Source organism: Varanus komodoensis, unplaced genomic scaffold (genome assembly GCF_004798865.1).
Source record: "Varanus komodoensis strain SLA01 unplaced genomic scaffold, ASM479886v1 scaffold13_1, whole genome shotgun sequence".
Classification (NCBI taxonomy): domain Eukaryota; kingdom Metazoa; phylum Chordata; class Lepidosauria; order Squamata; family Varanidae; genus Varanus; species Varanus komodoensis.
Genome location: NW_025335408.1, coordinates 446,558 through 473,323, shown reverse-complemented (window position 1 = coordinate 473,323; position 26,766 = coordinate 446,558). Strand labels below are relative to the sequence as shown.

Here is a 26,766-nt window from a genome sequence, read left to right as displayed (position 1 = left end):
TTAAAGCCTAGTGTTGTTTTTTTCCCCTCCATGCTGCTCTTGTGCAGTAGTGTCACACATGGTAGCATTTAGGATCCCCTTCACAGCTGAAGTGTTTCAAACACTAATGAATGGAAGTTTGGTCACATAATGCAGACAAGCTGTAAGGCGTGCTTTGCTGAATGGTGTACTGCAGTGGCCTGGGAAAGGAAGAGAGTTATAAATTGTGTCAGTTAGCCACCCAGACAAAATGAAGCCATGTGGAAAATCAAATCTATTAAAGTATGAAGACTGTTATAAGCTGGTCATTCTTAAAAGGTCTCAGTTTGCTGTACGGGTAAATGTTTACCTATTCACCCAAGATCTTTTTCACATGCTGTCTTACAAGATGATGTGCAGCATTTGATAAAAATCAACTTCTCGCTAACAGCCCCTTTTATCAACAGTGTTTATTGTCTCCAGTTTACCACCCATATCCTGAAAGGTACTGCACATTAATTGAATAAGGAGTGTAAAAAGGATAGCATTCTACAGCAAGGTCAGGAGATGGCCCGTACATATTTTAAGGCCGAAGGAGTGGGGGAGGACTGGTGCTGAGAGCAAGAGAGAGACAGCAAAACAAATCTCGGCCAGGCTTTTGTGCAGCTCACCCAGATTTTAGAGGGGGCCTTGCACTAGAGTGATATCTTTATACGTGTTTCAGGTTTCAAACTGAGTGCTGCAGTGGTGCTTGGTTAAAAACTTAGGTAAAAGCTGGACTGAAAGACTGTGGTGTAGTCATGTATGGTGGGATAGGGTTAGGATGTGGGAGGCCAAAGTTCAGATCCGCACTCAGCTGTGAAGCTTGTTGGGTGGCCTTGGGCAGCTTTCCATAGACTGTTCACTGGATTGATACATGAGATAAGCCTTGTAAAGTACTTTGTACCTGGAGAAATCCTAGAGACATGATGAATAATGAGAGCCATTCACGTTAGATTCTCTTTGGAAGAAATATAAATCTTCTCTCCCATCAGAAATCTGAAGTGGTTTACGTGGGGCAATATCCTGCTGTATCATTCCACTAGCAGAAGCTCTGCTTCCAACTATGCACAAGAGAATAGTCCAACTACAGTCAAGTTTCATTTGTGTAGTGCATTTGCACAAATGGTTTTACAAGCCACTTGCATCTTAAGCTTCTGCAGCCTGTTGTGCAGTGGAAAGATATGGTAGAGCTTTACTAACAGGATTTGAGTTTGTGGATTAATACTGTTGGACTGTGCCCATAGTAAACTTTGTGTTTCACTACACATTTGCCCTTAGGCAATCGATGCTTGTTATCCTGAAACAAGGATAACATTTTGCTTATGAAGCAGCAGCAAAGGGATGCTTAGGTGTGATTTCCATGAATGCATGAGCACTGGTAGTAGGATCTGCCACAATCGTAGAAATGAACTGTCAAGTGTATTCACGTGCTACTAGTCCTCATAGAGACCAGATAGCAAGAAAGAGAGTGTAAACTAGATTTTAACAAGCAAAAACATGGATGAGTATTTGTCTGCATAGGCAGCACCTTCACTCCTTCCTTCATACAACATGCGCATTCAAACGGAGCCATGCCTAATTAGCTACAGGGCAGAGTCCAGTTAAAGCACACCAATTCCTTTGGTCCCCACCACTATTGCAACAGCTTCTGGGGTAACCTGAAATGAGGAGGCATGATCATTTTTGGAAGAAACCAGATCAGTGGAGCTTGTGTAAGAGAGCTCTGTTAACTTACCTTCTTCCAGAAGTGAGCATTTCCAGTTGTTTCACTGCTTGCCCTGATAAGCACAAACTCACCCTCCATAAGCACTCTGGCAGAAGGGAATAGGATCCGGAATCAGTAGATTTGGTTTCATCCAAACCAGGAAACTGTATTTATCAACTACAGAACTAGCCAATATCAGAAACAACAGCTAGTTTAATATCCTGGCTTCTTTGAAAACTGGTAACTATACTTTCCCAGCTTGGATGAAATGGGAGACTGCCTAATTAGAGGCTTCCAATTTTTTTTGCTCATGCTATGGAGGAATAGGCAAAGAGGCCGCATGCACATGCTCATTCATATCTTGCCTTAGGAAGACAACACATGATAGCCTGAACTGGCTTAATTACTAGTTTAAACTTGGTAGCAAACTTGATTGCTGTATCATTAATTCACTATTTTGATTGCACCTTCCAGGAACAGGTTGAAGAGGCATCCTCACAAGAATCTGCAGAAGATGATTAGAAGACCACGCCTTGCAATTTCTACCTCATCAGCAGTTGGGTCTTTTGAAGGGAGAAGACACTGCCATGACCACTTACTTCTGTTGCCACATCACTCTACTTTGGCCAGGGGGGAGGGAAACTCCATGCCCTTAAAAAGGACTTCTCAATCACCTTTCTTGTAATCCCTTCACTGTCCCAGGTTTAGTGAAACTGCTGTAACACAGGGGGACACAGATTAATGATGCAACATTTGATTACTGTTTTCTCTTACTTTTTTTCTTTAACCTACTAATAGTTTGTTTGAGCTGCTAAGTAAGGGTGAATGGGTCAGTAAATCTCTGAACCAGGTTTAAAGTCATTCACTGCACTGCGTATAAATAATACTTTTGTAAAATATTAAATATAATGGGCATTCACATAGGAAGGCCTTGGTGTTTGACACCAGTCCTTACAACACCTCTGACAACCCACTCCCTAGCTTAGTAAACTCCCTGTTTAGAACACCAAAGATAAGGATTAGCTACTACTCTTTTTATAGCCTTGTTCTAGATTTGTGCTTGATTTTTTTTAATATTACTGTTATTTCCAGATAAGTTGAAGGCTGATTTTTTTCACTTAATTCAGCTGATATTCAGGAAACAAAAGCCACAAGAAAAGGTACTTTGCAAAAAGGGAAAAATGACAAAGATACGTTGTATATTTACTAATACACATATATCTGCAGAAGTAGTACTAAACAGAACCCAACAGCACACCTCTCTGAGAACACGTTCTTATCCCCTCAGGTAGAATATGCTTTCTGGAGAGCCTCATGTTGTTTAGAAATAACTAACATATCAGACCCTCTCTCAAGACAGAGATTTAGCAACAACCTTTTGGATTCTTCAGTGAATTTAAAGCAATACCTCAGAATGATTCTAAATCATGATCATACTGGAACCAAGGGAAAGGATTCAGATTCCTAGCTTGACTTAATCCCGCAACACAGGTCTGTTCCACTGCTTCCAGAGGAATGGATCTGTCCTCAGATACATATCTCAGTACAAGAGCCAATACCATGTACCTCAAGAGAGCTTGCTATTACTTTTGAGCAATATGCATTCATAGGGTGGTTAACTGGGCAGCTTTATCCCAGTAACATATCCCCATCTTTTTCACACACAGCAGCACTTTTAGCAACAAATGCAATATTACCCCACTTTTCAATACTACCTCTGATATTTCCAATTAATTCAACAGTCATATAAACATTTGCTGCTATAGTCATACAATGCAGGAAATTATTATTGGGTAGGTAATCATGAATTTCCGCATTTTCCCTTTATTTCAACTTTTGTTGCCTAATTGCAGTTAAGGACACAATGCCGTTAGTGTTTCCCAGCATAACCATGTATTTTTTTTCTTTTAAAAATGTGCTATGCCTTTTCTCTGCTAAATTTCTATGTAATGTACCATTAACTTGAATATATTTTTGTACCGAATTGCTCATACAGTTTGTAAGGATAATTTTCCTCAATGACACTACATGACATACAAATAATTAACTGCAATGTTTAATATTACTGTCCAAGTTTGTACCTCAAATGATTTTTTTAAAGTAATGGACTAGTTGATTGACAAAGACCTACCTCCAGACGATAAATGGAATGAACTTGTTGTTTCTTTCAGCATTAGTTTTTCTTAAGATTGAAACATTTAGGACTGCAAAAACAAAACAAAATCCCTAATCAAAACTATTTTTGTAAAAGAAATGTTTGGGAAATGAACACATATTAATTACTTTCATATTAAAAACTACCCTTCAAAGAAACTTGAATCTTTGTAAGTGGGAGGCAACAAGCTCACCCTTTTGCATAATGCAATCACAAATATGTGTGCGTGTTTTTAAAAAAACTAGTAGATTGTATGAGAATACTTGTCAAGTATTTTCATGTATTTTTCACAAATGTGATTTTTTTGTAATATGTGTCAACCAGATTTATTTTAAATGCTTCTTCTGTAGAGTTTGTTTAATAGTTCTGTCTTTTCTCTTTTCTCCCTCCCTCCTCCTCTCTGTCTCACACGCAGCCAATACATCTATTGGTTAACATTGTTTTACTGTTTGTGCTGGGGTGATTTCTTGGGAAGGCTTTCTTCAGCATACCTTAGTATGTTGCCAAATGCAACTAAGGAAAGCTGCCCGCTGGCTGCTTCACAAGTGTTTTCCCTGCTTTGGAGAGCAAGAGAACATCTTGTTGGGGAACACTGAAAGGGAGCTGAAAAGAGAACAAAAGCTAGGGTAAGCTGATCTTACCTAACTGCTTATGGGCCTACTTCAGGTCTGTCCAGGCTGTTGCCCAGACCCAGAGCACCACAGACGGTGTTCTGTTGACGCTCCTCAGCTTCCCCTTCCAGAAGCAGCCACTTGCATCCTCTCACCCCCAAACAGGTTTCAGGCCTTCTGGAGCAGCACCCCACAAGGCACAGGGGGCTATTGTTGGAAGAATACTTCTAACTGACTAATAGGGACACTGGGTCAGGACTCTAAGATGTCATACTCCACTATACCATGGGGTTACAAGATGTACAGGCCACATCCTTAAGCTCCATGGGGCCAATGCTTGCAAGCTCCATTCAAGAAAGAGGTAACACCATTTTCTTTAGCTTTAGGGAGGCCCTGGGCACCTGCTGAGCAATCTCTGCTGTGCCTGTGGGAATAGTCCCTGAGCCATTGGAAAACTTGGGTAGCCCTTGCTTGCATGGAGCTCCACATGTGCACTGGTATTCCCTGTACTGGAGCTGCTGGATCAGCTTAACATCCTGAGATGAAGCAAATCTTAGTGATGGATGTGGGTCAGACATCAAACTCCAAGGGACTTACCGCTCTGAATAAGTTAAATCTTATATTTTCTATATATTGTAGAACAATCAAAACACATTACTACCTCTCAGGGTCTTCTATACCTCATTTTTCAGACTGAAAAATTGCTTGTGGCCACTAAAGCAGAAAGAACATCATAAAATTTTTATATATATAGTTTATTTTTGTGGGAGATAAATTTTATAGGACTGTTCTTTGCTGTCATTGGTCACTGCAAAATAAGACTGGACATTAATGTTTCTACCATTTCTGCAAGATATGTTTGCAGAAGAAAGGTATCAAGATGTATAACTACAGTTTACTTTTTTCCTATTTTCCTTTGCCTGTCTCTTAGCTCTTTGCTTTGTTATTCATTTAGAGTTGCTGTCTATGATTGTACTTTGAATTGCTTGCTTGTTGAACATGTTCCTTTAATGGATTATCACCGTCTGTTCGGCGTAATAAACATAATAGCCTCTGTAATCCCCATGTTATTTGATTCCTAGCATTTTGTCACAGCTCCATGAAATAAGCAATAAAGTTTGGTCCTGGTGGACCAAGTTTGTAAAAAAAAAAAAAAAAAAGTGCACGCAAGTTATCTTTGTTCAAGAAACATGGGAAATATGTGAAAAATATGTTTTAAGAATGGACATACACCAAAGAGAAACAGCAAGATGAAGATCAGTTTTCTGAAATTTAAGCGCACATGTATAAATGTATTAACGTTTGCACCTGCTGTTATTCAAGGCAAATTTTCAGACTTAACAAGCACGGTGCACGAAAGGGTTAATATGTACACAATATCATGGGTAGTGCTCCATGTACATCTGCTAGAACATGCATGAAGCTGTTCCCACCATTGATGTGACTGGAAAATACGCTTGGTGTATGAATTAGAAATACCAACAGACTAGATCAAGATAAAGGCTAATTTTTTTTAATCATGCTAACAGTCACAAAGTCAAATTAGCACGTGGAGAAGGTTGGATTTGCAATCTTAATTTCAACAGTATTTTTAGGTGTTGTATATTAAATTTCAATGAAAGTGGAAATCCAAGGCAGCACAGAAAACTAAAATCAATTAGTCTTTGTCTTCTTTGTTAGCACATGTAAAGTGGTAATATAATTGTTTCACAAGGCACATACTCCAGCATTTTCCAACCCGGCACCCTTCATGTGGGTTGAACTACAATTTGCACTACCCATAGTCAATATTTAATCTGTTCTTACAGATGTAGAGATAATTGTTAAGGGAAACTTTCAGACATGTTTTGCAAAACATAAGATCTTTCAGCCTTTTCTTTTTGTAGATTTATTTGGAAGTAGAATGTAGTGATAATGAAAGTTTGTATTTTCCAGTGGTACAAAGTTATTTTTAAACTGGACTTTAAAACTGATGGAAAAGATCTACAAAAGTTAATGGTGCTGGAAGAATAAGTAACAATGGCAATCAGTATTGCATAGTTATATAGAGTGTCAGAGTACCATTGCAGAAACCCAGTTTCAAATCCTCACTTGCCTAATTACAAACTCAGACTAATTTACCTCACACAGTGGTGGTAAGGATAAAATGAGGTACAGACAAGGCATGCTGCCTTAAATTACTTCAGAAAAGAACAAGATAAAAATGCAGTAGATGAAATGACAGCTCAGATTAAGTAGCCTTAGACAAAAGAAGGCTTGGGTACCAGAACATCAGTCTGTGCTTGGAAGGCTGCTTCTTACATGAACCCATTTCTTTCAATGTAATGGCATGAAGTGGGACTTTCCTTATGGTCACTTGTGCAAAATGCCATGACTATCACTTTAGGCTTCAATACTCCATATCTAGCACGTAAGAGAGAAACTGAAATATGTAGACCATAACTGGTTTTCTGATGATCCATTGTGATGTACTTCAATTTTGAAAGCTTGGTAGAATTTCTTTATAATGTATTAAGCTCCCAAATAGTGTAGTTCAGTTGTTCTTAAGTGAAGATAGTTAGGTAATTTTTAAATATACAATTAAGATGCCAAGTGCACAATCCTATACATGTCTAAACAAAAACAAAACCATGTAGATGGATTCAAATGCTTGAATTGCAGAAACCGGTTATCAACAGTAGCAGAATACGAACTGAGAAAGTCTCAATGACAAAATATAAATCAAGGTAGAGGTAAACGCTACCCACATTTTAATAATGCAAAACCAGCTTTGTTAAGGATTCTTCCTAACTTCAGTTGCAAAGTATCACTATATACACAGTCTTCCCAAAGCATTAGAATATGTTACTGACCCTTACGGTATATTGATTTGGGTAAAGGCAAGAAAACTGTTGCATTTGCATTATTCTGCAGAATATTTTCCATTTCATTTGGGTAGGTAATAATTTAGAAAACAAAACACCTTAACATGCAATTACTGTTGTTGTTAATAACAAAATTGTTATTAATCACAGTTTTGTTGAACTTCATCCACATTGGCTTATGCTCAGTTAATGAGATAAAGCTCAAGTGTTACTAAAGAGTTATTAATAACAAAGGGATATTTATCTCTTGGTCAGAGTAAAACACCCTTTCCAATATATAAATATAGAATATAAAATACATTTTAAAAACCATTACACAATATTACTAAAATTAATCATTAAACTCTGCAATAATATCTCAGCTAGTAAAAACACTAACATCCAATAAATAATCACAGATGAAACCACTTTATGTATCTAGAAAACAAATGAACCCATTTTAGGACAAAATAGTGGAAAACAAAAAGAGTCTTGGGGGTTTTAGTTCTGACTAGAACTAAGAGTGACAAACATGAAGCCAGGAGAATTCACAGAAAGAGAGACACTCCACCCAAAATAGGCAAACAGCCCAAGTCTTGGCCTGGGAGCCATCTGCCCTGATGTTCAGAACATGCACGGCCTCTCCTGAAAAAAGGAGAACAACAGAGCTGGGTGCCATCCTTGACACTTTTCCCCGGAGTTCCTAATGACTATTTCCATCAGCTTCATGGGATCCTTGTCATATATGGACCCTCCCTCGTGCCTGCCAGTCTAGTGGTTCTTGGAGATGGAACTGCAAGTAGGTCTTCGGAGGTAGTTCTCAAAATGCAGACAAGCTGATAGAAGTAAAGTCAGTGTACTAAGTTATCTATCATTCAAAGTTTTAAAGGTCAGTATGTGCACAGTACTGTCAGGTCTGGAAACGCACAACTAAGAGTACAGTCGGTACAATGGAGATAGTATTATCGAACCACCAGTGCTCAAACACCCAGATTTTGAACCAGCACTTTGCTCTAGAATGGCCATAGGCTTGGGGCAAAGTTTCTCTTAAAACATGTTTCCTAATGAAGTCCTCAATAGCTGCTTCTAGCTAAGAACCAGACATTCATCCCAGGTCTGCCAGGTTTCCAGTCCAGGACTGGCAAGAGAGGAGAGCAAGTGGTTCTCCAAGGGGTTTGTCTATATCCTCAGGCAGCACAGGCTAAAAACTCCCTGCAGCCGTAAAACCAGATCCATCCATGCCTGACTCTGTTCAAACAATGGCATCCAAGCTGGAACAAAAGCAAATGCCTTTATCTGCAAAATATCTAGCAAATTGGTCAAAAGGGTCATTTGACAGCTCAAGTTGTTACATCCCAGATGCCAGGGCTTCATCAGACTCACCAGCTAAACTTGCAGAAAAAGCTGAACTTCTCTATGCTGTCCATGGATCCAACCCCCTGAAAGAGTAGATCCAATCTCTGTGTGCTTGATTCCTGCTGACTAGAAGTGAGATGCCTCCAATTTCAGCCATCCAAGCCCAGCAAAGCTAATACGGAACAAACTTAAACAGTGAGCGGAAATATCCATTTCCAACTGTCTTAGCAATAACAAAGCCAACCCATTGTCTAAATATTGGTTGGAAGCCAAATGACCCTCACTTCTCTTGAGCTAAAACCTTTCACGTGATCAGTAGCTTTCTCTGAATCAAGAAATAATAGCAAGGCTGGATAAATTGGCAAAATCCATACTCTTTAGAATAGGCCCTTTGATTATGGTTCTACAGGTGGAATACAGGAAAGCCGAGTTTTCTACTTTCTAATGTATGTCAAAACCGTATCACTCTGATGTGCTTCCTCTGGCATGATCATACATGCAGGCTTTTTCAATATGTCATGAGAAAATTTTCATTTTACAACGTATTTAAACTTTCATAATTACTTTGTATTTTAATTTCCTTCACGGCTCCACAGCTACTTATGGTCCCCAAAACACAAGAAACAAAGTTACACAAAAGAGTATATCTACATGTTATTGTTGATGATTTGTGCTTTTAGCAAAGCCCAAATACTTTGGCAGACCTTTAACTCTTCTTTATCACCACGTTGGTACAATCTGGCTCTGATTTTTCTCTCTCACACGCATGTATATCATTTTACGTATTAAATGTATTATCCTATCTTTCTTCCACGCAGTTCAAGTCAATGTACCTAGAATTCCCAGACAGTCTCACATCCAGGCACTGACCAGACTTAGACTTGCTTAGCTTCAGCATCATGTGTCTTCGGTCCATCAGCCGAGGCTATTCATGTGTCTGAAGCAGCGAACTGAATTCATATATCTTCCCATACATACCAATCAGTCTGATAGCTGGCACTGTACAAAGAAAAGATGGGATTTAATCACCTCTTGAAGAATGGTTCCTGATCTAGAAGGGATATCTGATGTTTGCTTCCATATGTATAGTACTCTCTCTAGACTGGAATTAATCTTTCCTTTTCCTTTCTGTTACTATAGCTGAGCACAATAATTTCCTTTGAACTGAGCTGCTTAGATAAATCTTGCTCTGCATTTTCATGGGATAAGACTTCAATGCCTGAGATGATGTCTCTGCTTAACTAATTTCCTTCTCCTTTCCTGCTGTCCTTGATTTTATATTTGTCATTCCTTCTAAACACTTGATGTCCTGTGATTAATTTGCCTGAGCTCTTCATCTGTTTTCAGCACCAGGAGATTTTTGATAAAACCCTGTCATTCATCCACTCTTTTTAGAGTAACTTTCATACACAAATAAAATATTATACGTTGAAAAAGAAGGACCCATTCATATGCAATCCCTTGAGATAGTCATGAGCATGGAGTCTCAAAAACAGATGAAAATTTCATGGAAATCAGTGGACTTTACTTCCAAGTAAATGTGTTTGGATTTAGGGTGTCGTCCTCAAACAACTACTGAGTTGGGTGGGCTTAACTGAAGCCAGAATTTTTTTTTCGTAGAAAATAGGTGTAACACGAAAGTAGTTGATATGAAGCCAATATGTTTCCTTAGCAGACACATAAAGTTATATGGTGCATCTCCTGAGTTCCAAAGGAAATATGTTTAAGAAAGACATAGTAATTTTTCATTTTCTATGGAACACAGGAAACATTCACAATATTCTTTCTATCTGCTTTCCATTAACAACTTCAGAGTTGTTTCCAGTCATTTTAGTAATTATCCTTGACCTGGAAAAACTGACCTTGGACACTACATTTTCCTCATGCTCAAAAAATTAAGTATCAGCATACATCAGCTTGAAGTGTGCAGATTTACTCTTCCAGTCCTCACAGCTCTAAATTATGGACACACTCAAGGTTCTATATACACCTCAGGGATATGCTACCCTGATAATGTCTTGTCTTGAATAAACAAAGGCCATCAATGACAGTGCCAAATACACAAATCATTGTGTTCCTGCATATCTAATTGAACAGCCCAGGCTCAAAGTGATGAGTACACATCATTGCTGTTGGAAACAGATCTAACAACACTCTCCTTTCTCTGATGAGATTCCAAATGAACACATTTTACAAAATGTACTAAAAGCTCTACAATATTTATGATCTGAAATCTGAAATAGGTGTCCATAGGAATTTTTCTTAGGTTGGGGCAGGTGGCAAACCTGTACACTGGCGTATATCCTTGACACAAAAATATATGCTGCTATAACACACCTGTGCATGAGATCTAGACCATGCACAGGTGGGCAGAAAATCCCAGGAATTCTGACAATAGAAGAGAGTTCCAGTCAAATTGCACATAAGATCCATCATGAAGGTCAACTAAATGTTATTTGGAATGAATGAGGAAAACGGATATAAACAGAAGACCACTCTTAAGAATGTCCCATTGAATATATCAATGACATTGTTCTGTTTATTGTCTCATGCAGCTGATTTGATTTTGTTTTGTTTTGAATTTTTAACTTTGTTTTATATTGTATGTTAATGTATCTTGTATATTAGTTGTTGTAAACTGCCCTGTAAGCCTTTTAGGGCTAAGTGGTGTTACAGAAGTTTAACATCACCACCACCACCACCACCACACTGGTGCAGTGACTATCTTTACAGCCCATTTCTGAATGTCAACACCTTATCCAGTGGAGAGCTGACGTGTGCTCTGTTTTTAGCACCCCACTCTTCCACTGCGTCCAGTAAAGTGGAGTGACAATATTGGACTACTTCGTAAGGCTGGCATAACCCACACTGTCAGCCAGAGAATGACTCCTGTACTGTGGATATAATGATGATGAGCCTCATCTGCATGCATTGTAAGGGTAATTTTAAAAATGTTTACAAACTCAGAAAAATAGTTTTAAAAAACTGAGTTAGAAAGACATTTGTCCCTACCTTTTCTTTTGGGTAGATACACTACTGTTTAGTCAAAGCTACACTAAAATCCTGGACCTTGGACTTTTTGTGCCAGCAATCATTCCCATGGGGGAAATCCCACAGAAAGCTATAAAATGGAGCCAGAAGCTCTTTCTATAGACAGTGTAGGATCCTGCTATGACTTTATTCATTGGCCAAATACCCAAAAGGCAGAACAGACTATTTTTGCATACAAACTCACTAGACAGAATAGTGACTGTATATTGTGCCTCATTCAGGTTCTTCAAGGCCTAGATAGTTTCTTTAAAAATGGGTATTATTAAATGGAAGCTGGTTACAACATGCCCCTTCCTGAGGACATCCATTCAATTTTCCATGGAGTAGCCAACCAAATACCATAGGAAAGCTCCACAAGTAGGACAGCTGTTATCCCCCTCAAAAGCTATTCTTAATAAAAGTACAAGGCAAACATAGAATTCCAAATCACTGGATTTTGGAACATGTTCCTATTATCCAAAGGGGCAGCAAAGAGGCTAAGAACAGATTCTGAATGAATAAATGTTCCCAACCAGTGGTATTTTATAGAAGTATAAAATCTGCATTATAAATCCTGACCTTGCCATTAATACTTCATCACTGAAGTTTTTATTCATTGGGATCATATGTGAACGTAGTTTGTGACATAACAAACCTAACATATAAAGCTCATTCACAGATGCTGTAACATTTGTTGCATTTAAAGTTTTCCATTAAATGTATTCCATTTCTATACTTTACAGTCATAAAAGATTAAATATTTTTCAAAGGCTTACTTGATAGCAGACCTCTTAATAGACCTTCAAAATATGTGGAAAACCTCCAACATAAAAGTAGTTAATTTCTGGTTATGGTGAAGTCTTTTAAAGATTGGTTTTCATCAGACTGTGCAAGAAGATGGAATCTTAGCATCATAGAATAGTAGAGCTGGAAGGAGCTAAGAAGGCCATTAGGTCCAACCCCCTGCTGTTGCAGGACACCAATTTTAACCATCCCACTCAGATGGGTGCAGAATTTCTTTTTTAATGTCTTTAGTGTGGGACCTCTCCAGGCCACTGGTTCCACTGTCATATTGCTCTTTATCGAGGAAACGTTCCCTGATATTTAGCCTGAATCTGGGCTGTCACAACTTGAGTTGATTATTCCATGTCCTACACTCTGGTATCAACAAGAAGAGATCTTGACCTTCCTCTTTGTGACAGCCTTTGAGGTATTTATAGTGTTATCATGTCCCCGCTCAGTCTTCTTTTCTCAAGGTTGAATATACCCAGTTCTTTCAATTTCTCCTCATAGGGCATTGTTTCCAAACCCTGGAAACAACCCTGGATCATTTTGTAAGCCATCCTGAGGCTTGTTGCAAAGGATGGGATAGAAATGTTTAAATTCAATTAAATTAAATCATTTTAGTTGCCCTCTGAACCCTTTCCAATTTTTCTGCATCTTTCTTAAATTTTGGTGCCCAGAACTGGGAACAGCATACTAGATGAGGTCTGACTAGTGTAGGGTATAGGGGAACTAGTGTTTCCTGAATTGGAAGTGATACTTCTTTTAATGCAGCTCAAAATAGCATTTGTCCTTTTTGCAGCTGCATCACATTGTTGGTTGCTGTTCACAATAACACCAAGATATTTTTCTTTTGCAGTACTGTTGAGCCATCAATGCATTTGGTTTCTTGGCATTTGTCCATACTGAATCTCATTCTGTTGCTTTCAGTTCAGGCTTAGCTAGATTTCCCTGGCTCTTCTTTCTATCTTCCAGTGCGTTAGCTATTCCAACCAGTTTTGTATTGTCTGCAGATTTCATTATTGTTCCTTGTACTTCTTCATCTAGATCATTAATAAAGATATTGAAGAGCACCTATTCCAAGAGTCTCGTTCTCCATCACATCAGCACAGATTCAACCACAAATTGGTATATTGCTATTAGATCACCGAAAGTTTCATCCACCAACTCATATGCCTCTCTTAAAACTGGAAAAAGTGCAAAAAAGAACAACTAAAATGATCAAATGGCTGGAGCAACTCTCTTCCAAGGGAAAGTTACAACAGCTGGGATTGTTTAGCTTAGAAAAACGGGGAGTAACGGCAGACATGATAGAGGTCTACAAAATTAGCCTTGATGTAGAGAAAGTGGATAGGGAGACATTTATCTCCCTCTATCATAACACTAGATCCCAGAGCCATCCCCTGAAGCTGATTGATGGGAGATTCAAGAGAGATTACAGGAAGTACATAGCTGAACTATGGAATTTACTTCTACAAGACATAGTGATGTCCACTGATTTGGACAGCTTTCAAAGGAGATTGGACAAATGCACGGAGGAGGAGGCTATCAAAGGCAACTAGTCCTGATGTCTATATGCCACCACCATGTGAGCAGAATGTTGGACTAGATGGAACCTTGGTCTGATCCAGCATGGAACTTCTTATGCTCTTATGTTAATTACTAGCAACATCATGCATTATTATTTCTTCCTTTGATTTAATAACACTGCATGCTTTTTATCAGCAGGTTTAGCAAAATAGGTGAAATTACAGTGCAAGACAGTAAGTTATCACATATATTGTTCATCCTTAGGCTAACATGAAGCATTTTACTGTTTTTGCTTGTAGCCTTGGAGATGTACTGTGAAATGAAAGGAAATATTTAAATTTAAATTAAGTTCCTTGGGTTCACTTTATAGTGTTTTGAGTAATGGAGACAGGTGGAGGTTGGCAGTGTGGACTTCAAGACTCAGATTCAACCGAGGCTAATTTTCCCTCATTTTCATTCTGTAAGTTTGGCAAATATGCACAAGGGATTTTGGCAGTAGTGATTGACACAATGGTACTGCATTAAATTATATTATATTACATGGGCATATACTAAATATTTTATATATTGCAGCCACTAATGTAGAATAATTATCTGAAAGTGCACTGGAATGGCTTTCTGTCTGTTTTAAGCACTGTAAGGATACAATTTCTAACAGTGCAATTCAGTATAAGAATAATTATATCGATTCTAAAGCAGTTTATGTTCTAGATCCAGGAAGTGGCTTCTGTCTGAAGCCAGATTTAAATGGATTCAGAAATTCAGTTTTGTCCAAAAAAAAATGGAATTAATAAACAATTACTTGATTGAACACCTTGTCCAAGAGGGAATCTTGGCTACCAGTTTATAGTTTTTTCATTTGCTGAGTCTAGGTTAGATATTTCTCAGGGCTGGGCTGAGCACTTCTTTTTAGGAGGCAGTTAAGGCCCACTCTCTGGTTCCAGGCAGACATCCTCTCCTATTAGATATGATAAGAAGGTCAACTACAGATGGTTTCTGAAATTGGGCAAGCAGCTTGTCTACCTCCTCAATTAAGCTGAAATTAATCCAACATGACTGGACCAGTCTGTTTGATGGAAACCTTCACTACTAGAATCTGGAATCCATGCGAGGGCTCATTCAAGCAACTTTGCCACACGTCAAAACTGATTTGGTGAACAACACTGCGAAGATGCAGTGGAGGTAGAAAAGAAATCTGCAGTCAAGGGCGCTAACATGTATTTGATTAAATTCCACACAGCTTTTCCTCCACTTGTAGTCTAATTATTGTCCTGCTTCCTGCAGCATAGATGTATACCAAGCAACTCTGCTCCCTCTGCAAAGAGGGAGAGGGCACTTAGGTGCAATCCTGAGAACCACCTGGGACATCTCTGCATGTCATAAAGTGACCAGGGTATTGACAGAGGACACAGGCATATCAGCAAGAAAATTCCTCAGAGCCTTCTGGTAAGTTCTGTATAGCCTGAAGTTCCTGATCCTGCCTAATCTTGGAAGCTAAGCAGGGTATGCTTGAAATCTGGATGGGTGACTTAATTTTTGTGAACTGCCCAGAGAGCTTCAGCTATGGGCAATACAAAAATATAACATAATAATAGTAACAACAACAACAACAACAACCAACAGAATCCATTGGCCTCTGGGGGTAGGCTCATTTAATAGTTCCCATGTTCTTGCAGAGAGATAAAGTTCCTGACAGAAGCTCGAAGTGCTTAAGCTAAAGAAGCTGAAAGGGATTTTTTTCTCCGTGAGGCATGGATAACCTCATGGACCCAGATTAACTTCCCCTCCCTGATCAATTTAATACACCATGAGAGTCAGGGTTGAGCAAGCAAGTGGTCAGCCAAACACAACCATGCACCTCAGGGTCCAGTAATTGAAGGCCACCCACCTAATTGCACTAGCTGGTGTTCAAAGCTCCCCAACTAAATAAATGTCCAAGATGGAAATATGAGGACGTTTATCAACATGGAAGGGGCTGCTAGGAATCTCACACCAAGGCCTTTTAGTCCTACCTCTTCCATGATCTTACTTTCTTTTATTGTGGTGTTTTTAATCCAATTGTTTTTATGATGGTTTAATTGTAATCTTGGGTTTATTATTATAAGCTGCCTTCGGTATCATCTTTAACAAAAACACAGATGGTTTTAGAAAAGCACCTCTTTTAGTCCCAGGCCTCCATCCTAAGATGGGGATAATAATACCTATCTCAGGCTGAACAACATTAGTTTAACTGTGCAAACAGGGTTAATGAGCAGCTGTAGGATGGCACTAACAAGACAATGACCTCCAGTTGGGGGACCCCCAACCCAGCTTCCCTTCCAGCACAAATTACAGTTTTGTGTACATGGTGGTGAGGTTGTTAGGACCAGGGCACAGTAGGGAAAGCTTCCTCTTCCCTTGTTCTACAGTTCTAAACTTGTTCTGCTTCTCTTCCTCCCACTCCTTTCATGCCTGCTTAAAAACCAAAACAAAAACACCCTGACAGCTTAAATACAATCACACATTTTTGATAACATATAGCTGGATCATCAAAGGTGAGGCTGTTTTATTGGTGACCAAGGTCAAGATCCTTCAAATTCTTGTATTCCATATCACAATGTATCATGTGAAGCTGGACAGTGAGGAAAGCTGCCAGGAAGAACATGGATGCTGGAGGAGAGCTTTGCTCTGCCTGGACTGACAGAAGGATGAATAAGGGGATCCTAGATCAAATCAAGCCAGAGCTTTCCCTAGAAGCAAAAATGACAAAACTGAGGCTGTCACATCATGGACACATCATGAGAAGACAAGACACCATGGAGAAGACAATCCTGTTAGGGCAGGTTGAAGGCAAATGAAAGGAAAGACCAAATATGAGATGCATTGAATTCATAAAGGAAGCCACAACCTTGAACTTGAAAGAGCTGAATGTTGCTGTCATGGACAGTACGTTTTGGAGAACATTTCATTTATATGGTTGCCAAAGGTTGCCCTAGGTTGATGGAAGATAAAAAAAAATAATAGCTGGAATGTAACAGAGCTATCATTGTAAGAATTACAGGATAATGCATACTACATGCTCCAAAGCACTATTCTTATTTTTATTTTTCCCAACACTCTTGTGAACCCATGTAACTAATAATAATAATAATAATAATAATAATAATAATAATAATAATAATAATAAATGAAGTAGGACCATGATGCCAATTTTTGTATCACTGAATCACTAATTCCACCCGTGAGAAACTCATTCATACAGCTGGCATCTAAATTAACATTCTAGTATATAAACAGCACTTCAAACATCTGTGCCTTTAAATACATTTTCATAAAGCTAGTTTCAAAACAGTGCACTGTTTCAACAAAGAAAAGTTAAATGTTTTAAAAGCTTCCCCTTGCAGTCAGTGACAAAATTCCATCAGTCTTTATAGCCTGTAGGATCACTTTACAGCAAGACTTTAGATATACCATGAAAGACTGTCTGGAATTTATTATGAAGGAAAAATGCCACCAAACTGGAAATTTCACATAGGGAAAAAAAGAGAGAGATTGTTCTTTCAGCTTGATATGCTGGAGATGATGTAATCCAAGTATTATGATTTACAACAAATTCATACGTTATGCAGGCAAGCTGTCCTCAAGGGATATGTGTGGTAAATGGAGAATACCAGTGGCAAATAGAATTTACATCAAAGCAATCCTAGAAACCTCAAACACTCATTATTCTATTCATGACCTTTGTTATTGTGCAGGAGGAGAATACATCAGAACATAATGGTAGCATTTACTGAAAACTAAACATTCCTATTTAAATGATTGCTGAAAATGAGATGAAAACCTTTATGTAAACAATGCAATATATCCTTCTAATACTGTGCACTCTTGTTAAGTAGCAAATTGGCTATAAATTCTGAAGACATTTTATTAAATTGATGCCGTTAAAACTGTGGGTTGCTGCAGTGATAAAGTATCCATTGTGCACCAGGGGAGTCATGGTTCAACTATAACCTAAGACACAAACTCACATGTTTGTGATCTCGGCGGAGATTTCTGTGCTCATGAAAATTATTTTTTAACCATTTGCCCAGTTGTCTGTCTCTCAGCTTTCTCCCCATTGTGTGGAAGGCTATTGAGGACACCAGCACTTTTTAAGGTCCTGAGTTGAATCTTTGCCCTTAGACATGAGGACCTGTTTTAATAAGGTCTTTTGATGAGAAGCTTTTGCTAGTTACCTTCAGAATATGCTGACTAAGCTTCCTGACCAAAACACTTCAACAATTCTTACCCTTCACTAGAGCATGGAATGAACATGCTCTGTGTCGGCTTTTGTCCCATGTATGTTTCATGATTCATTATGTCCCCTTTTCAGTCTCCCCATTCCAAAGCTGAAGGTCAAACTGTAGCTCCTGCTTAAGATTATGCTGCTTTGTACCACTGCATTTAAAGCTACAGATCAAAAATATAGTCCAAGATTTTTGGGTATTGATTCTGGAAAGGAAAGAGAGTCTTTATTCTTCATTAGAGCAATCACAACTGCTTTGGACAAGGAGCTATGTGGGTTATAAGCGTGAAAATTGTCTACAGCATGCTGTCGTTCACCTATATCAATGAAGCTTGTTTTGTGAAAATAGTGGCTATATCTCCGCTTCCCTTTTAGGAAAAAAAGGAGAAAGGTGCTAAAACACATAGTTGTTTGGGGTCAAACAAGAGCATGTTCTAAAGATAGCCCAATGCTTTTTCTTAGCTCAACCTTCTTTTCAGAGGCTGCAAAAGGATTTAAACAGGTGTTATACACCTGTTGCACATTTTCAGTGTGGGAATAAAGTTCTTGTCCTACATTCTGGATCAAAAATCTGTAGATCTTCTTTATGACAGGAGCCGATTCTTCATGGTGGCTTCAATGTTATTTCTTTTCTAACACATGGAATGTATTACTAGAATCAGCATTTCACAAAATTCCACCTTGGCTCAATGGATAGGATGCTGAAAAGATTGGTGCTGTAATGTTATTGCAAAGCACTATAATGCAGCAAAGGACTATTCTTATTAGATCCCTTCACCATAATGATGTGACCAGGAGATATGAGGTGTATAAGAGGCATTACCTGGACATTTGGTTCTGTGTTCCAGACTGACTGTTTATATTCAAGGTTCTCAATTAGGCATTAGTAGACTTACACCATAATCCAGTGCATGTTTGTTTAGATGTAAATCCCACTGTGCTCCGTGGGTTTTACTTCCACGTAAATGTTTACCACCTGATGTTTCTTTGTTCCATCTTCTCCTAGAGTTTTTCACCTCCTCTCTTATTTTTCTGTTCTAGCTTGTTCCTACCTTTTACTTCATTTAAAGTTAATGCATTCTGGATCTTTCATTATAGATTAGGTTATCTGCTAATTCAAACATTATTGGATTGGATTCAAATGTAGTCCACCTCTTCTTGCACCCCCCTGTCATGCTACACAGAAGGTAATGGTATCCCCAGCTGAATGGGATAAGGCATGGTGCAGGGTGGAAAGAAGTCTACCAAATTCATTAGAACTCAGCCTGATTTCAGGGATTGTCCTCCTTTGCCGCTGCTGCAGAGTTGACTCCCTGCAGGAACATTTGGTAGCCTTCTGTGTAGATTTTGGAGAAAAGGGAGCTGGGACAGCTGCTGCTGATGACTCCTAGGCCTGGGCCCCTGGTTCTATTTCGCAGGGCCTCTATCTATTCTACAGAGCCCTAGGTGTTAATTGGAACCAATGGAAGAGTGTTTTCCTCTGCATAATGGCTCTGTGGCAGGGTTGGGGAGGGGTGATTACTCCTCTGAACAGCAATTTAGTTTAGGAATAAACTTTGTCACAATCTGGGTCAGGCCGAAAATAAATTGGAGGACTAATTCTATCTGAGATAATTCTGTGGAGAAATTATTTGGTTTTGTCTCTTGTGTAAATAAATCCTAGTAATGATTTGTAAATTTCCTGGAGAATCAGTAGTTAGAGTGTGGGATCTCTCCTGGGACTTGGGAGCTCAGGATTTTAGTCTGCACTCAGCCATGAAGCTCCCTGGATGACTTCCGACAGGTCATTGCCTCTCAGCCTACTCTACCTCACTGGTTGTAGTGAGGATAAAAAGGAAAGGGGCAAGCTCCTTGCAGGAGGAAAACTGGTGGGATACAAATATATAGATTTGCATTCTATGGGCCTGGGTCCTGAATCATTTAAACACCAAGCCACAGCTGTCCTCCCGCAGCCTGCAAGAGGAGTAGTGTGCCGGCTGAAGCAGCCCAGCCCAGCTGTTCACACCAAGATCCAGTAAAAATGGATGGACTTGTCAATTACACATCCAATAGCAGCTTCCTGCTGGAATGATTGTTCAGTTTTAGTTAGGCTGTTGAGCCCATCTTGTTCCACATGGCTTGTAGTATTTTAAGGTCACGATCCTATACATTTGGTGTGACATGCTGTCAAGTCATGTCCAACTTTTTGTGACCCTATGAATGAATGACTTCCAATGCGTCCGGCCCTTGACAGCCTTGTAATCTCACAGCTGTGGCTCATGTTATGGAAGTGATTCCTCACTTGGGCTTCTTCCTCTTCTGGCTTTAGACTTCCCCAGAATGACTGTAGCCTCCAGTGAGTCTTGCCTTCTCATGCTGTGCTTAAGGATGACTCCCTCAATCACATAAATTTTGATTCCAGGGAAAGTTCTGGATCAATATGATCTAGGACCCACCTGCTTGTCCAGAGTATTCACAAAGCTTACCTCCAATGTCATATTTCAAACCCATCTATTTCTTCCTCTCAGCTTTCTTCATTGCTTAGCTTCCACAACCATTTTTCTGTCTATACTTACATAGAGTTATTCCCTAAATGCAGCAGCATCACCTGCTGTTTTTAAGATTTATTTCTGCTATTTGCAATGTGTAAAAGTTTTTCCTTTTTAAAGTTTTAATGTTGTTTGCAATGCTTTAGTTGTATATCACCTTAGGAATTCTGGAGGGAAAGGCAAGTAATTAATTAATAAAATGGCCAGATACCTTTGACCTTTAATAAAAGATAGATCAGAGAAGGTGATAACAACCACAGTTGATTTCTTCCTGCCCCAGTTCAACTGTACTACCAAGGAGTACATGTGCAGGAGACAGACAGATAGAATGCTTATTGAATCTTTGGACTTCTCCAGCAGAAGGAATCATGTGGTTGAGAGCTCATGTGAAAGACCATAGAGAGTCACAGCCAGTAGACCAGATCAACGCAGATAGAGAACTGGATGTGGCCTTTTCCCCATTATTTCCTTGTCCCCAGCCACCCTGCAGCAATGAGACCGTCACCTGGAGTTGGGCGGCTTTTTTCAAGTGTAATCGCTAACTGGAGGACATTTATTGGGGGCTGCAGCTGAGGAGCAAAGGTTTATTCTCCCCTCCCCCAGCCTATCGAATGAAAATGAACAGAGGAGCAAAAACACATTTTGGATCAAACCCATTTGCTCCCAGGTGACACCACAAACACACACCAAGGCTGAAATGCAATTGTGAACCCACCTTCTCACATAGGCTTAATTGATTTAAAAACCTGATACAAGCACTTTAAAAACTGTATTTGTCTTTCACACATGCACACCAACTGCGGTGAGAGGCTCAGAAGTGCTTTAGTGGCAAGTGTGAAATCAGTTGGCTTACTTTAATAATAACTTTTTAAAAGTCTACAGACTAAGCTACAGCCACATTTATCTTCACACTGACAGGCAGAGACTGAATGGACATCAATATACCTCCCCTTTTCCTCTTTTCAGTGGTATAGTATTATGAAAAGACTACAACACATTTTGTAACCAAAAAAGGCCTTTTTTTCCTTTTGGAGAAATGTTTAAACTCCAGATCAAAGTCACATATGTTTAGCTGGCCAGACTGAATTGCCACCTTCCCTTTCATATATGAACATGTTAAGTCTAATTAAAAAATCCGTACTAAGCTGGGCTCCTTCCCTCTTTTATTTTTCAAATTAATTGCAGATAAAGTGCCACTTCTTCCCCTCTTGTAAATCAAGAGACTCCTGTCTTTGGAATTAACTCCAAATAGTTGGTCTGGACATGAACTTCACAGTTATTCCCTCCTCCATCCTGCTGACATTTTCCCATTAATTTCTTTTTCCCTTTCATCCATTCATTGGCTGATGAATCTATAAATACACTTCATCTGCTTCTACTTTGCTTTCTAAGGACCAACCAGTCCCAAACATGTTGTCTTGATTACATTCAAAAGCAAAAGCCTCCAATGTTTCTATGTTGGAGCGATAGGCTGAAACGTAACATTTTGTCTATTATGTCAGAGAGGAGTTTCAACGGGCAGGTTTATCATAATATCAACAATGTCAATAACCTCATGCTGAAGAAATGCCATATGTGTTAAAGCTGTAAATATCAGTGCTGGCAGACAAACTGAGAGGGGAAGGAGGTGCTCGACAGAAAGAAAAATCAGCTGTGAGCGTTCTGTTGACTATGTTAGCTTTGCTCTGATCTTCTAACCCCCACAGATTCCGCCTGCCCATTCTGTCCGCCATTCAGCTCTGTTGTTGGTCTTCCTGGTTAAGTGTGGGAGCCACATTTGCAGGTGGGTATTTTCTGTGCGCCCGGGGAAGCATGTCGCACCGGCCAATTGCAGCCCCTCATGCGCTGGTGGAGAGGGTGGGATGGGCAGGGGCAGGAGAGGCCTGTGAACTCCCCTCCCATTTCTTCTTCATGTAGGCAGGCTAAGTACAGAGCAACTCGACAGAAAATGAAGCCAGGAATGGGCAGGCCTATTTTCTGTTGCATAAGAAAATGGTTTTAAGAGAACAGGCTGTTTCTCAAAACAGACGAAAGGTGTAAAACAAACAAATTGGTTTACATTGTGACTAAGAAGAGCTAGCATGGCTAGTGCTTGTTTGACAAAATTCGCTTTTCGTCCTGTATCATGACATCATCAATACAAGGAAAGGTTTAGGGTGAGGAAGTCCTAAACCTGAGGGAGGGTAAGGATGATTCCATATCCCAGCTCTGAGACCCTGTGGCCTTGGACTCGGAACACCAAACTTTGCTCCACTCGCCTCGCTGCAGATATGGAAAAAAAACATACCGGCTGCCTCCCCACCCTCCAAGGTTGCAGCTGAAGCTTGGAGGGTATACCAGTAAGGGGGGGGGGCTTACACTGACTCTTACTGGTGCCTCAGCCTCCTTCCCTCTTATTTATTATTTATTTAACTTCCAAACTGACCAATAGCCAGCACTCTCTTATCAATTTGCAGCACATAAAAATGCAATAGAAGAATGCAAACAACCTTCCAAGCATCATTAAAAGGGCATCATACAAAATTTAAAACCTAATTTAAAATACAATGGTCTATATGAATTGATCAGAGAACCTATTTAAGCTGCTAACAAAGCCTCCCTCCACCCCTCTCCCTCCACTCAAAACAAAAAACAAAATCCCAAGTAATTAAATTCTCTACCCCTCTTTGGCACTTTACCTAGATAGCCCAAAATGACCATCTAGATAAAATACTTGGCTTGAGGCTTATTGGAGGTAGACACTGCAGCCATTGTGTCTCATTCATTGCATAGGATGGAGAGACACCTCCATGTTCAGAACTTCCGGCAGCAAGGGCGAGGGGTGTTGGATCTCACCCTAAGAAACAGAATAAGAGCCCATTACAATGCAACCAGAGTCAAGCATTTAGGGAGAGTGTTGCTAAGAATAATGGGCATTGGGTTTTTTTTTCATGAAGTCCCTGAGGCAGAGTCCTTAACCTTATTCATTCATTTATTTATTTATTATTTAAAATATTTGTATGCCACATATTGTGCCATGGCACCTCTAGGACAAGATTTATGTTTTATTGTTGTTGCATTGTATTACTATACTGTCCATAGCCCAGGCTTGACCCTGCTCAATTTACAAGATTAGGCAGGATCAGGCACTTCAGGCTATATGGAATCTGTGTGTGTGTGTGTGTGTGTGTGTGTGTGTGTGTGTGTGTGTGTAACAGCCTTTGTCTCATAAACTTATAACAATGCTTGATAAACATGCAAGAAAACTTTCTGAAGGGTAGATTCACAATAATCTTTCAATGAGAAAAAACATTTAAAAATGACAGCCTTGATGTGGCTTTGATGCAGGATTATGTCTCTCAGTTTAGGGACCACTCAAGAAACAAACGTTATCATATTGTACATTTAGGGAAGGGCAGAGAAAAAGTTCTTTATAGTGGGTTTGTTCATTCTTCCCTTCTTGAGGATATCTCCTAGCCTTATTCTTGACCTTTACATTTCCCTTCCTTTTGGAGAATTAAGGGAAAAGTTTTTAACTTGTTGCTATATAAAGTACTGATGGATTAGAAACTAACTGGACTTTTAAAAAGGTGCTAGGTTGATTTTTCTGCCTAGGAACCCTAAAAATACCCTCATGCTGAGCTGCATGGATCAGGAAAAATAGAGTCACAGCATAGGTAGCTAGTCAGCTAACTGCCATGGGCAAAGCATTGTTTCTTTTCTTCCAGGGCAGTTTTCATCCTTTCTACCCATAGTCAAGGAAAAGGAAAAGCCACTATGATTCTGAGTATAGTGAGTGTTTAAAATAAATGAAGGTAGGTTTTGTTTTTTCAGATCATGTTAAGGTATTTTGCTATTCCATCCTTTAGCAAGAAGCGCTCACTGCTGCTCTACTCAATGACTACAAGACAAACTCTTACTTTTTACTGCAAGCAAACAAATATGCTTCTGCACTGGCAGCTGAAACTGAAAGTGAAATGCAGAGCAAAGGAAAGCCCAAGGGGTGTAGTTTATCTCTAATCCATAACACCAAGTTGTAATATTGAACTCTTCAAGGCTTATGTTACTACACAGGCTTTTTTTCCAGGAACATTCCATTAATTACACAATGCTGGTGATCATAACAAAAATCCACATGCAGGCATGAAAGTCTTGAACAAGCAGACTTTTGAGGCCCTTCCAAGAAGAGGCTTTTGTTGTACAGTTGGCCTGCCTTACTTGCTTCATTTTTCAGAGGGCCCTGATCTTATATCGTTCCTGTTCATAAAACAAACTGTGATTCTTTAAAGGAAGGCTCTCACTGTGCAGGTTCAAGTGACACTAAGCCTATGCATAGACTCTCCTGCTTCTCTCTCCCTCCCTCCCACCCTCGCTGCTCTGCCCATGGGGGTTTGTATCCCACTTCCCACAACTCAGCTGCTGCCAGCCACCAGCCCAACACATCTGAGTTCTCACTAGCTGGGACGGCAGGAGAATGAGATGATCTGTCAGCAGCCAGCAGAGTGTGGTGCTGACAAGCAAAATCACCCCCCCCCCACCTGATTAGTGAGAACCTTTTGAGTCAGGTGGGGTGGCGGGCAGGAAAGGCCCCCTTAGCTGCTTCCTCTTCAGGAAGGAAAGCCAAGTGGGCTCTTTCCCCACCATGTGGAAGCTCAACAAGCAGAATATGCAGGGTGGTCGGAGTCCCTTTAGTCAGATCATCAACCCTTCTTTGCTGCTCTGACCAATGTCCACATTTTTCTTTGGCTTGACTATGGCTTACCAGGTCATCCAGGTTCAGATGACATGATAATTCCTGGAAAGTTCCCTAAATCCTGGAGCAAGCTGTGGCTACTTAGCGTGTTTTATTGGCCACCTTAGAAATGCCCAACACACTATCATTCCTCAGATATCATCTGGGGCCGTGGAATGCCACTCTGAGAGTGGCTCACGTTCTGCTGAATTGTACCATGTGGTCTGGATCCAAAACTTGTCTGTGATCATGACACATGCATGACCTGATCACGCCTCATCTTGGAAGCTAAGCAGGGTCAGGCCTGGTTGGAATCTGGATGGGGGACTTCAATGTTGTGAACCACCCAGAGAGCTTCGGCTATGGGTGGTATAGAAATATAATTAATAATGATGAAGATGATGATGACAGTGCAAAGGTCAAGATTCCATAGGAAATGTGTGACCTGTTTTCAAGCAGACATTTGAACCACACTATGTTGAATGTTAATCGTATCCATATATAGAGCAACCTGCTATGGGCTATAAGAAGATACATGGCATAATCCCCTAGATTATTCGACTTCATATGCCCACAGGAACAAACCATACTATGCAGGTCCTATTCATTACAAAAGGATCTGCAGGTGAGACATTTCCAGGGGACTGTACTTGCGTAAGATCAGAGCTCTGTTAAGGAGGGATGTATAATAGTTTCTTGGCCTTCACTTCAGCAAAGCTGATGAGTGCTGCTATAATAACAGGATGTAAGACATCCTCTTTTGGCAATGCACGTGCCACATCTCTCCGGTGAACTTGACAATGGGTCCCAGCTGACGGTGGGACCTTTCCTGTATATGTGTTATCGAATATGAAACTGGATCCAAAGGGTTATTGCTAGGAAGCAAGAACGAACTGTACCAGTCATGTGAATGCCGGGTGTGCAGAAAGAAACAGTCCAACAGGGTTCTAAAAATGCTTAATTGTGCTGAGTATTTTGTGTTCCATAATCTCAGACTTTATGTGAATGTGAAGAGTTCGTTTTAAAAAAATAAGGAAGCCTAAAACTACATTTTTAAAGGCACTACTATCTCAGACAGCACCAACCCAGTTCCCATCTCAAAAGATTAATCATTTTTGTTGTAGTAAAACTAACAACTTGATTTCTTTTCCCATCACTTTTCTGTGGCAAACATTTAATTAAATCCTCATGCTGTAAGATACAGGATTTGACACATTCAGTGGTCCTTCCAGACAAAAGAAATAAGTGCA

At 39.7% G+C, this 26,766-nt stretch overlaps 1 protein-coding gene across 2 annotated transcripts in view; it reads right to left on the bottom strand.

Moving 5' to 3' along the window:
- LLPH (LLP homolog, long-term synaptic facilitation factor) overlaps window positions 1-26,766 on the bottom strand; it is an 86,725-nt gene that overhangs the window by 24,906 nt on the left and 35,053 nt on the right. The window contains exon 4 of one of the 2 annotated variants that reach the window (XM_044422874.1): window positions 9,249-9,669. The exons of the other annotated variant lie outside the window; for it this stretch is intronic. The gene's annotated coding sequence lies outside the window, so the exon portion shown is untranslated. Of the gene's footprint in view, window positions 1-9,248; window positions 9,670-26,766 lie in introns of those variants that run through there. 2 annotated transcript variants of the gene reach the window in all.